The sequence below is a fragment of the Gallus gallus genome, chromosome 2, assembly GCF_016699485.2.
Source record: "Gallus gallus isolate bGalGal1 chromosome 2, bGalGal1.mat.broiler.GRCg7b, whole genome shotgun sequence".
Taxonomy (NCBI): Eukaryota; Metazoa; Chordata; class Aves; order Galliformes; family Phasianidae; genus Gallus; species Gallus gallus.
Window position 1 is genome coordinate 1671104 of NC_052533.1, and position 12647 is coordinate 1683750.

Sequence of the window (12647 nt, forward strand, 5' to 3'; positions counted from 1 at the left end):
ACCCTCTGGTCTCTGAAAGCCACAAAATCACAACAGGACTTAGCAAAGCCAGTGTTTCAACTCAGTGTGAAACATGCAGCCCCCACACAAAGAACCCACCACCTAAGAAACCCAGCCAGTTCCTTTAAATAAGCACATGACAGGATTTCATATGTACCTTTTTTCTGGATCTCAAGAGTCAGCACTTTCCCTGTTTTTTCAGATAAACATACAGCCTGTTAAACAAGAGGTTTCATTACAATAAATCTCAGCATATATATATATATATATTTTTTTTTTTAAATGAATCTTCTGTCTATTCCTCTGTTGCTATCTTCAAGGCCAATGGGGTCATGGCAAGGATGCAAGGAAAACTGAGATGTGGGTTTGGTTCTGAAGGGCACTTTCTAAACATAGAACACCTTTATCTCAGGAGCTGTGCATGATCAAATCTGCAAAGCAATTTGGGCAAGGAGTTGTTGTGTGAACTGTTCAATGACACATATCCACAGTGTTGCATAAACAAGACTGAAAGGTTGAGATCCAGCCCCGTGCCATAACTTTGATTACTGCCAACAGCTGGCTGAATTCTCCATGGCATATAGTTGTCCAATAAACTTATTAGCTAAGTCAGCTTCTCACAGATGAGGAAAGGTACAGTCACACTTAGAAGTAATTGTGACAGTGTATAAGAAGGAAAACTACTTTTCCCAGGGATTTCATGTTTTAAAGAAGAGGACAAACATGAAACTGAGGACACCAGAGGGGAATGACACCACTCAGAGGGATTTGGGCAGACTGTAGAAAACAGGCTGACAAGAATCTCATGAAGTTCAATAAAGAGAAGTGTGAAATCCTACACTTGAGGAGAAAAAACCCCAGGTATCAAACATGCTGGAATACAGAAAAGGACCTGGAGGTCCCAATGGTCACCAACTTGAACATGAGCCAGCAACGTGTCTTTGGGCAAAGGAAGAAGGCCAGTGGTGTCCTGGGCTTCACTAGGCAATATATCACCACCAGGTTGGATGGAGAGAGCATTGTCACGGAGACCCAAATAGGCTGTGGAGTCTCCCCTTTGGAGATCCTCAGCAGCTGCCTGTAGGTGGTGCTGGGCACCAGCTCTGGGTGATCCTGCTGGAGCAGGGTGGGACTGGAGGGACCTCGAGGTGTCTCCAGCCTCAACCAGTCTGAGATTCTGTGATTTCCCACTTAGGTATTTCCCAAACAGCTTAATCTGATATTTTATGAATCTCATTCATAAACATCTGCTTGTTGTAGATATGTAGTAGATCTTGTTTCATTTTGCTCTTATAACTGTTTCAAATGCAGGTAGAAATCGAAAAGCACTATGGCTGTCTTTTACTGGGGCAATTTGTAAGAATAGAGCAGTGTCACCACTTCTTGGGAAAAAAGATTTGTGACAGTGCTAGAAAATGTGATAGGTTGTGTCATGCACTCCCCCGGGAGACCAGAAGGAGACACTTATATGCAATGCAGATGTGGAAAATTTGTCTCTCAGTGCTCCTTTTCCCTTCATTTTGTCTGGCCTGCCTTTCCGACCAAGAGATCTGTACAAATCATCAATGAAGGGAGGACAACAACACAAAACAAAACAAAAAAATGGTTAGAAAGGCTGAAAAATAAGTCAAAGAATTGAACATTTTGTCAGAGGTGAGTGGCAAAACGCCTTTTATCCTGCTCAGCGGGATCTTGAAGCATAGCATTAACCTTGAAATTTTACTTTTCTAGAGAGGAATGAGAGATGTATATTTATTTATTCTCCTTTTTCTCTGAAGACCTCTCCCAGAAGCAAAATAAATTAAAAAAACAAACAAAACAAAACAAAACACAGGATGGGGTCAGAATTTCTGAGATTTACGGTCACTTCACTCAAGGATTTTTGCCATAATTCCTTTTTAAATCATAGAATCTTAGTTCATAGAATCATAGAATCTTAGAATCATGAATCATTAAGATCAGCCAGTCCAACCATCCACTTACCATCAACATGACCTACTGACTGTCTCCCTTAGCATCAGATTTCCACATTTTTTTATCATCTCTAGGAACAGTGATACAACCACTTCCCTGGGCATCCCTTTCCAGTGCCAGACCACTCTTCCAGAGAGATTTTTCCCAGTACCCAACCAGGACCTCCCCTGACACAACTTGGGGCCATTCCCTCCAGTCCTATTGCTGTTACCCTGGAGAACAGGTTGACCCCCACCTCACCGCCACCTCCTTTCAGAGAACTGTAGAGAGCCATAAGGTCTCCCCTGAAGGTCCTCTTCTCCAGACTAAACAATCGCAGTTCCCCCAGCCACTCCTATAAGACTTGTGCTCCAGACCCCTTACAGTTCTGTTGCCCTTCTCTGAACACGCTCCAGGGCCTCAGTGTCTTTCTTGTAGCGCGGAGCCCAACACTGAACACAGCACTCAGTGTGGCCTCACCAGAGCTGAGTACAGAGGGATGATCAACTTCTGCTCCTGCTGGCTGCACTACTGCTGACACAAGCCAGGATGCCTTTGGCCTTCTTGGCCACGTGGGCACACTGCTGGCTCATGTTCAACCTAGAGTTAGCCAACATTGCCAGATACATTTCTTTCACACAGTCTCCCAGTCTCTCTGCCCCAAGCAGAGAGTGGTGCTTCATAGGGTTGTTGTGGCCAAAGTGTAGGACCTGGTACTTGGTTTTGTGGTACTTACCGTTCTTCATATTAAAGTCTCTATCACAAGACTAATTCCAATTTTAATATGGTACAGGATGTAAGAAAGAGCAAAGTAACTACTTCTGTAGCCAGTAAAGTGATGTCAGTTTCATCAGAACAGATTTTATGACTAAACGAACATCTTTTTTTCTCTAAGTCCTGGATTATACTGTAGGCTTCCAGACAAAATGGAGAGATGACTCCAACTGCTGTCCAAAACTTGGACATTACATATTACCAGCTGTGTCAGAGCTACTCAAAATGAAATTTATGACTTCAAATAAAAATATTCTGTTTCCTGCTCCCTCTCTCCCCCTAGAAAAAAATCCCATGAAAGAACTTTCCTTCTCACAGTGTTTTCAATGGGTTTTTATATCCTGAGATATCTCTCCCAGTCTACATGGAGTCCAGTTGAAAAAAGACAGGATAAAAGGCTTTTGTGCCATGCTCACCAGTGCCGTATGTATGGATTTAAGGAATCCACAAAACTCAGGTTTGGGCCAAAACTGACTTTGTGCCAGAGTGTCCATATATAAGAAAGCTAGCTTATGGGTAACTTCATTGCAAAGAATAACTTTATTGGAGGAACTCATACAACTTGAAAGATGAACCCAAACAAAGCTCTTGGAAGATTTCTCACTTACCATGTACTGATTCTATTTAGTACAATGGTATTCTGTCCATATTTACATAAGCAGTAAGATGAAACTTATGATTTACCACTACATCCCAATCCTCGACCTCCCTTTGTATCGATGATGGTACTGATATGGCTGAAAACAACAATTTTTTTCCTGTGTATCTCTTTTGACAGGCTGATTTTTTAGCAAAGCCACAAACACATTTACTTGCAAAGGCTTTTGTTGACAAGAAAGGGGCTAGGAGCTGGTTCTAGTTGAGTGTTCTCATCACAGCCTGCTTTAGGGTATGTGTACTCAGCGGTGTCAGACCAGCATAGACCTTGAGGTAACATCCTGTTCATGTCATAATTTGAATTTGAAAGGGAAATCCATCATTATATCCATTAATCTCAGTGATGATGAGATATGCACCTCAGTGCTCTTTTTTCATTGTATTGCATTGACTCATATGATTTTTTTTAGCCTCAATTGATTACTTTTTCTTTTGCTGTATCCAATTCACTATTTGTCTAAAATAAATTTGTTTGCTGTGACTCTTCAGAAAACTGGCCTTTACAGGCCCCTTGAATAAAAGATAAAGCCAAAATTCATCATGCTTGGAATGGCTAGTGAGTCACACAACAAACATGTTGGTTACACGTTGGTATTTTTTAAACAATAACTTCTAAAGCTGCTTTGATTCTCTCAATACAAAGAAATTTTGGGAGCTTGTTCAGTCACTCCCCACTGTGTTAGTCTTTTGCTTTTAAGTTCCTAAGTCTTCATAGCATTCATCTCACCACCTGTTCTTAGTCCAAAACAGTTCTGTTTTTCTGACAGGAGGTGTTGGCACCACATGTGTGAAAATAATAAGCAAGCATAAAGGCTGAGATCTTTAGATGATCTGGCTTTACTATGAAAATGATAGTGAGTGCAGGATGAAGGCAAGTGCTCTGTAGTCTGACTTGCTCCAGTGGCAGAAGAAAGTAAGCCTGTTATAGAGATACTGCACTGCCTTGAGAATATTTGAGTGTTCAGACCAGCATTGTCTTGCCTGACACTTGAATTGAGACCAATTTTCAATAGGAGGAAGATGCTTTGTGTTTTTTTTTTCTCTGTCTCTTCTTAAGTCCCTTTCCCAATTTTTTTTTCAGTATAATAAGCAAATGTGAAACATAAATGCTACTGAGTTCTCCTAAGTTGCAAGACACCTTGCCAGTAATTCATTTTGTGGTGAAAATATGTCTAATAGAGCTATTTTCATGTGGGATGGATGTTTGAAGTTTTGTTCCATTCAGTAAACATCTAGGCAGTGTAGAGACCTATTTTGCTGAAATAAAAATGTGGGAATGGGTTTCCATTACCTAAACATAAATATATAGCAGCATCTGAATTGTCTAGGGCACTCAAGATGGCACAAGGCTGGCAGACATTACTCAGGACTTAAAAGAGCTCCCCTCTTCTTGAACATATGGAGACCAAGTGAAATAGCCCCAAGATCTCAAAATGTTACCAATTGTTTATCATCAAGCAACTTAATTAAGCCCCAGGTACCCAGTCAGGATGAGCTAACTAGCGCTCTGGGTTCCACTAACTGCACTATTTATAAGTAGGGTATAATGGGAGATAACAGATCTGCCCATGTGGAAACATCTACTGGCTAGATTGAGTATGATAGGGACTTAGACATCTGTCTCACACGCCCACACCAAAATTGCAGTCTCAATCTGCAGGCTGAATCATGAACACAAAAAAAGGATCTAATCTCCCTAAGCATTAATGGCCATCTCTGTCCAACTCTCATCTTCTGTCAAGTTGTAACATTTGGCAAAAAGGGAAGAGTGTGCGCATAGCCAATTATTTTATGACAATTTCTTGATAACAATGTGTAAAATAATAGCTCATATCCGTGTCTCTGAGCACAATACAACACATAAAGCTATCAATACTCTCCCTTCAAAGGGAATAGTTGAGATATGGGGCTCAGGAGAGACTGAGATGCAGAAATTGAGGGAATCTCAGCCTGCAGCATTCTTGTGATTGGTTCAGACCTTATTTGTAACTTTTGTTAAGGATTATAAGAAACATCATAACTTTCTGTAATCTCTCTCTATTGTTCTCATTGCTTCCCTAAAATCTCCTTTCAGCTCCTGTTTGTACTGAGCAGTGCTAAGAGCCAAAATTATTTTGATAAAGAGCAAAAAAAGATGTCTGTCAGATTCAGAAAGAAGCAGGATGCTCCTGGTTGACAACCACTAGGCCAACAATCATAAAAAATCTTGTGTGTTGATATCCATCTTAAAAGGGCCATTGCTGTAATAGGTTAACTCTTTGTCTTGTGGCACCTTCAACACTTCAGTAGTGCAGGGCAAAGCTCATGAAAATGCAATGACAGGTTCTAAGTAAGTCAATTAATATCTGCTTAAAACCTTTGTAGGAAAACAATTTTTTAAACAGACAAGCAAACAACTTTGGTCCTTAAAATTTATTTCTTTAGTAATGTGTGCCAGCTTCTAGACCCTGCTAGTTGACCTGCCTGTGTGAGATGGTTTTACATCGCAAAACTGAACTGAATATAACATCTTAAGCTGTATTTAAGTGGTATTTGCCACTATCCAAAACAGTGAGTGATTAAATTGTCTGTTTGCTTAAAATAATACTTATTATTAAAGCATGCTGGATTTGGTCCCAGGATGAGTTATAATTGCTTGAAGAACAAAGCAAACCAGCAACCAACCAACCAACTAAAAAAACCAACCAAACAAAAAAAAAAAACAACAGAAAATAAACCATCCCAAACTCACAAAAAAGACCAATCAAAAAAACCCCCATCATATTTCCATTGGTTTATACTGATATTTTGATGTTAGGGTTAAAAGGAGTTTTTTCATTTATTAAATTTTTCTATTTCAGAAATATTTAATCACTGCATGTTTTTTTAGTGATCAGCCAAGCAAAGGGAATATTGGCTTTCCACAAACCAGTTTGTAACAAATCCAGATCGGGTTGAGCACCCAGAGAAGTCCCAAAATTGTTAAATATTTGGGAAACAGGGACATTTTGTTTGCAAATAAGGGAAGAAGAGATGTAAAGAAAATACTCTAGCTCTCCCTGAAGACCCTTTTCAGAGACTGCTGAGAATGATAGCTCTGCAAACATCCAAGTAGTAATGTTTGCCTGAATTCCCATAGTACCAAAGAGAGTACATTGACGGATTTCCCAGCTTACTCTTTTTGAAGGAACTTGGTAAGGAAGGGTCATGGTACATGTGAGCTCCAAGATAAGAAAAAAAATTACAGCATTTTTGGCCTACTTACAGTACTTTATGCTGTGATAACACTGGAAGATCACAAATGAGACATTAATTGTATTCCTCTTGATCTTGTACGTAGGATTGTGTGATTGCAAATAGATTTTATTATGCAACCCTGATTTAGCAGCAATTTAGGATTTATTCATATTTTTACAGTAAATTACAAGATTAGGTTACGTGATTCTTAGTAGCACTTAACCAGCACTTAATAATCAGCTGATTTAACACAACTGTTCAATTGAATTTGCTACAGTCAAATACAGTCACTTCGTTAAAGATTCAAGAATGGCAAGGTTCCCATGAGACTTGCTGTAGGGTACTGGGAGGAAGTTTCTAAATTAATTGCACTTTTCAGGACTCATTCTTCCTTTTCATCTGCTCTCAGTAGACAATTGGAACCTGTCTGAAAGACGGCTCTTCCTTGTCAACACCAGTTTGAGTTGAATCTCGAGATGTCTAACCTGAGAGGTATCCCAGCCCAGGTGGAGATCAAGGATCACAGCCCACTGCTGTTCACAAGAGCTCAAAGAGCTCATCCTTTAGAAGCATTATTTATAGGACAATGAGTTAATTTACTTCAGACAGAAAACTTTTCATTCTGGCCACAGTCCAGGTGAGATAATCCTGGAGCTTTCTCCCAACAACACACTTCCAGTTCTCCCCATATTTTGTCATTCTGGTACCTCTCATGCCACAGTGCAAGGAGCAGCAGTTCCTAGCACGGAACAGGGAGTGCTGGGTCGTCCCAACTCACTGCTCTTGTATGAAGGCAAAAGTTCAAAGTGGGCTTACTCTGAGATTGCAGAGTGGTCCGAGGGGGTTGCACCACCAAAGACTCAAATAGCTGATGCAAAGAAGGATATATACTTTTTGTTGCCTATATAAAAAAAAAAAAAAGAAAGGATGAAAAAGAGGGAAAGCAAGCAACTTGGACAAGATCACTGAGAATTTCTCTGGAAGATGTAAAAATAGGTGGAAGAATTTTTCTGGGTTCAATCTGTTATCTTCTCTAACTTTAATCTTCAGTTTTAAAAGATTCAAAGGGGATTGGGGATTGAATGTGCAATTCTACATGCACATAAATGGCTTGCAATTTTTATTCTTCTCAATTTTCAGTATAAAGCCCCTTCACATGAAGAAAGAATACCCTAACCTTAATTAAATATTGCTAAATTGCCTCAATGTAGCGATGGCATTTATTTATTTATTTATTTTAAGGTAGAAAATAGCTTTACACTTTTTCTGCAGCAGTAGCTGGGGAGCAGTTGAATTCAGTACTTTGCTAACAACACATGCATTGATCTCTTACACCCTTATCAATAGTTGGATTAGCTCTTACTAGTAAACTTCAGGGGGCAATTCTCCCTGCCAAATGAATCCAATCAGAAGATTAGTGTCTAACATTCAAGGAGAACTCTTTGCTTACTCAGAAAATTGAGCTATCCATCATGTTGCTGAACTCAAGCCCAGTGGGCATTAGACAGACAGTGTGACACTTTGGTGAGACATAACGACGTTCCCACTAAACAAATGTAAGTTCAGCGTGCAATTAAATGTTTTGGATGCTTGCCTGTGACTGTCCTGTTCGTTATTCATTTGCTACTGCTGTTTTTAAGGCCTCTATCACTCACTGTATCTGTGTTCAGCAAAGATGCTCGCAACAATTCCAGTATCAACCAGGAGCTTCATGTTTTCTCCACCACAGGAAATAGTTACGTGAAATGGGGCAATTACATGATATTCAGTTCAAAGGGCAGGTAGAAGTCACTGTGGGATGCTGATTCTTCCATAGTTCCCAGAGTTTTCTTTTACATCTATCTCCAATGAAAAAAGACATGAGATGTGAAAGACTGCGTTGACTGTTTTTTCTCTCTTCTTTTCGTTGATATTTTACCAACTGACTCCTCAGCTGAAGGCTCAGGTACTTCAGTGGTTCTCTGCTTGCAGAACAACCCTCCTTTTTTATCTCTGAAATTACAAGGCAAGATCACAATACTGGGATCACCTGTAGAGGAGCATCTCAATGGGCAAATATTGCTCAAAATGAAGTAAGTGCAAGAAGCTTAATAAATTAGGGTTTACTAAGTGGAATACAGAATTATTATTAGCTATTTTAAGATTATTGGTCAGATAGTTGGAAGAATGTCCCAAGGCTGCTGAATCTGGTAAGCAATGCTACAACCTATAAGCAGAAATACAGTCAAGACCAGAGCAGAAGGATAGTCAGAGGTATAATAGGCTTAATGAGGGAGAAAGGCATGATCTCATCCATGTTTTCAGAAGTAGCCACACTTTCTAGATGATAAAGCAATGCTGAATATCAAAAGCTTCTCCTCAACAAAGTGACTCATCAGCTCAGTTTTTCTGCACCATCCACAGCTGTTGTGTGTTTAATATCACAGAATCACAGAATTGTAGGGATTGGAAGGGACTTCTAGAGATCATATAATCCAACTCCCCCTAAAGCAGATATCCTACAGCAGGTCTCATAGACAGGCATCCAGATGGGTCTTGAATATCTCCAGGGAAGCAGACTCCACCACTTCACTGGGCAACCTGTTCCAGTGCTCCATCACTCTGACAGTAAAGAAGTTCTTCCTTGCATTAGTGTAGAACTTTCTGTGTTCCAGTTTCTGCCTGTAGCAATAGAACAAGGTGTAACAAGCAGAAATATGACAGCTATGAATTGCCATTTGGGGATCTATCTCCTCCATATCTGTCAGTAGACTTCTGAAGAGCTCAAAGGGAATCATACTAAGAAAGGATCCAAAAGCCTATCAGCAAGCAAAGAACAATGTTCTAGACTTGTCCTCTTAGAGTAGCCACTCAGGAATTACAGCTTCCATACCCATGCAGATGTCTGGATTCATTGCCCAGAAAGTGTTTGGGCCCAGTGTGTTTGAAGAAATGAATATCAGGCCTTTAAGTGGTGGCAAGGTGGCTTGGTATGGCCAACCTTGATCTCAGCTAGATTTGGTCTAAGCCCGCCTAGGGCTCTGCTGTTTTTCACTGCTGTGGTCACTCAGTAAACTGAAAATCAAAACACAAGGATCCAGCGTAAATCAGCAGAAGTATCACAGGTGGCAGTCACTTGACCTTACATCATTTTTCAGAGGAAATTTTGTCACAAAATAATTGCATTAGGGTTTTATTTTAATTTTTTTTTTAACCATGTAGTTATGTTAAAAATAAGGAATAGGTCCTGAGAAGGGTAAAAATCAGAAAAGATCATAGATTTTTCTCACCCGCCACACATTCGTGTCTGTCTGCCAGTATGAAGAAGTTATGAAAGATAAACCTGATGAAGGATTACCATAACAGAATCACATCGTAGACACAGATCTCCAGTATCTGAAATATATAATCACGTTATCACTGGGGTTAGTGTTCTGACAGCAATTCAGAGGCAATCAAGCCATTCAAAAAGTCAGTGGGTTGCAGTTATTTGCCTTGAAAATCCCCCAGCTGTTTGTCAGACCTGCCTGAGGATTGAAGCTAATCAGGGTTTCCCTGATATCCGTGACAGTATTAGATATTATTGGCACAGAAAGTGAGCGGAGGATTGCTTAGCTGTTGGAACATGAGGTTTACTGATTAAAAATGTATTTTCCCATGCGTTATGCATGACCTTGTGAGCCCATCACCCCATGCACACTGACTCACTTTCAAATAAAGTACTTGTTAGCAAAATAGCAGGTTCAAGGCTAGCTCATTAGCCCATACATATTAGTGCAACTTTCCAGACGAAGAAACTGTACTGAGTATTTTCCCTTCTAGTTACTGAAAATCTATGGGAAACAGAACTTCCTGGCGGAGAACACTGGAATCTCTCTAAAACTGTGGCATCACATTCACTGGTGAACATTGTGTGCCATTCTGCTTGATGAGGGAGCACATTAGAAACTCTCACTGCTGTGACTGGATAACTAAAAATTGGTGAAGGTATAAGCCAAAAATTGCATTAGTCTGGACTCTATTTGTTTTATAGATAATTGATTCCTGTTGCTGAAAGTCAAAACTCTTCTTGTTCCAGTACTCATCTGTCTTGTGAACACTACAGACCTAAATGTCCCGATTCACTGACCATGATTGATATGTACTAAGTAATGATCCAGTGAAGCAAAGGCAATGTGTATGCAAAATTAGGTGGCTTATTCTATCCCGTGCCAACTCCAACAGTTATTTTCACAGAATCAGAGAATCACAGAATTATAGGGATTGGAAGGGAGGTCATCTATCCCAGTCCCCTGCTAAAGCAGATCTCTACAGCAGGTCACACATGTCAGCCTACAGATGAGTCTTAAATATCTCCAGAGGAGACTCCACCACCTCTCTGGGCAACCTGTTCCAGTGCTCTGTCACCCTCGCAGTAGAGTACTTTCTCATATTCAGATGGAACTTCCCAGGTTGCATTTTCTGCTCATTGCTTCTTGTTCTGTTGCTGGGTGCCACCTCAAAAATTTGTAATGGACATATATTTAATTTGGTTTGGCTAAACAGTGCTCTAAGATGATTCTAATAGTGTAAAGTTTTGATTAGATTTTGATTTGATACTCCATCCCAATCCATCATGCTATCTGACTGTTGCTTAAATTAAGAGAATGATGAATGGAAGAAGCTGTTCTGAGCTCTGGAAATGACAGAAAACTTGGACTAGTAGCAACCCAAACAATATAAATGCATGGATTTCTATACACACTAAGGAAATCATATTTCAGTCCCCCACTGGGTTCTTCACATTATACATGACAGTGACAGCAAAGGGAAGGAAAAGAGAGGAATATCACTGACACAGAAAACAATTCTTATCTCTAATAATGTTCAAGTTTCCCTGAAAAGGAATCATAAAAGAGGTCATAATAAATACTTACCAATCAGATGTGTTTTTCAACATGCTCGCAGATGAAAGCAGAATGATTCAGTGGGTGATCTTTTTTGTAATGACTTAGAAGGGGGATTCCTAACTTATTTAGAATTTTGAAACCTATTTAGCAAGGTTCCTGAGGTGCTTCAGAAACAAAAGGCCAATATTTCCCTGGGGACAAGTGATGGTGAACTGCAGTTAATGAGTACACAGAACCAAACAACGGATCTTCCAAATACCCCCCATTAAATAACTGGGAGACAGTTCAAAGAACGCAGAACAATAAAACCATTCTTTTACAATGACAAAAATAATTTGTCTCCAGGTAGTAATATGGAAATGGATTCCCTTAACTGCTCACCAACTGTTTTACTCATCTAAACAAGCAACAGCTTGGACACAAAATACAGACACTAAATTATCTTGGGCACCTTCGTCTTCAGAGGTGTCATTTACCCCTGCCTGCATCGCTTGTTTTGGGGCTGTCAGGCTGGCAGATGTCTGGAACAGGCTGACAGTTGTATCTCAGAAGGTGAAATTTGCTATCTTCACCTTTCTGAGTCACTGGATGTGCTCTGACTGCTGCCCTCAATATGTCTTCAGACATTAGGAAAGGGAGCAGGTTGGACAAGAAGCATCTCTGTGCACTGACCGTGTAAGCAAGACAGAAATATGAAATAAAAAGATGCTGAGAAAGCTATATATATATATATATATATATATATATATCTGCATGCACTTGTGGTGACTTCCATCCAAATCCAGAGGCCTTTTTGGGTAGAACACATTGAGTGATGCACTCAAATGCACCAAGAGGCAGCCTCCAACCTGACTGAAAGTAAGTGCTGTTTGACTCCTGTGGAGGATTGTACCAAATTCTGCTCTTCTTTTTTGGGGTGTGTCAGTGTGTATGTAGTCTGGTTCCTTGCTTGTGTGATCAAGCCTGACCCTGACAACTGTGCATCATGAATCTATGGAGATCTGGTGTCAGCCCTTAATGCAGAAGGCTGGACCTGGAGGGATATAGCAAAGCTGGGCTTTTGTTTGCACAGTGAAATATTCAAGTTAGGGCACATTCAACTGAGCTGTATTTTTTTAATTTGCATTGATAACCATTGTAGAATTAGTCTACATCTGCAGTGGTGTCTGGACAACAACA

General features: G+C 40.1%; 1 long non-coding RNA gene across 1 annotated transcript; it reads right to left on the minus strand.

Annotated features, from left to right (window-relative positions):
• Window positions 1-6705: 6705 nt before the first annotated feature.
• On the minus strand, window positions 6706-11771 carry LOC121109789. The gene is made up of 2 exons (XR_005857773.1): window positions 11496-11771; window positions 6706-9975 (listed from the first exon to the last, which is right to left on the minus strand). It is a non-coding gene; the product is annotated as an uncharacterized LOC121109789 (long non-coding RNA).
• Window positions 11772-12647: the final 876 nt, after the last annotated feature.